Here is a 345-nt window from a genome sequence, read left to right as displayed (position 1 = left end):
TGCATTGGCTGGGAATCGAACCCCAGCCTCCCGCGTGGCAGGCGAGAATTCTACCACTGAACCACCAACGCTTTCAAAAGTTTTTACCATTTTTTAATTTAATTTAATTTTATTTTATTTTATTATTTATTTATTTATTTGTGTAGAGACAGAGTCTCATTTTATGGCCCTCAGTAGAGTGCCGTGGCCTCACACAGCTCACAGCAACCTCCAACTCCTGGGCTTAAGCAATTCTCTTGCCTCAGCCTCCTGAGCAGCTGGGACTAGAGGTGCCCGCCACAACGCCCGGCTATTTTTTGGTTGCAGTTTGGTGGGGGCCAGGTTTGAACCCACCACCCTCGGTAT

The 345-nt window shown here is 47.0% G+C and overlaps 1 non-coding gene across 1 annotated transcript; it reads right to left on the bottom strand.

The window, feature by feature from the left end:
- Positions 1–71, bottom strand: TRNAG-GCC (transfer RNA glycine (anticodon GCC)). Its single transcript has one exon. It is a non-coding gene; the product is annotated as a tRNA-Gly (tRNA).
- Positions 72–345: the final 274 nt, after the last annotated feature.

This window comes from Nycticebus coucang, chromosome 9 (genome assembly GCF_027406575.1).
Source record: "Nycticebus coucang isolate mNycCou1 chromosome 9, mNycCou1.pri, whole genome shotgun sequence".
In the NCBI taxonomy this organism is placed as follows: domain Eukaryota; kingdom Metazoa; phylum Chordata; class Mammalia; order Primates; family Lorisidae; genus Nycticebus; species Nycticebus coucang.
The sequence above is the reverse complement of the archived record's forward strand: the minus strand, read 5'-3'. Positions and strand labels throughout refer to the sequence as shown.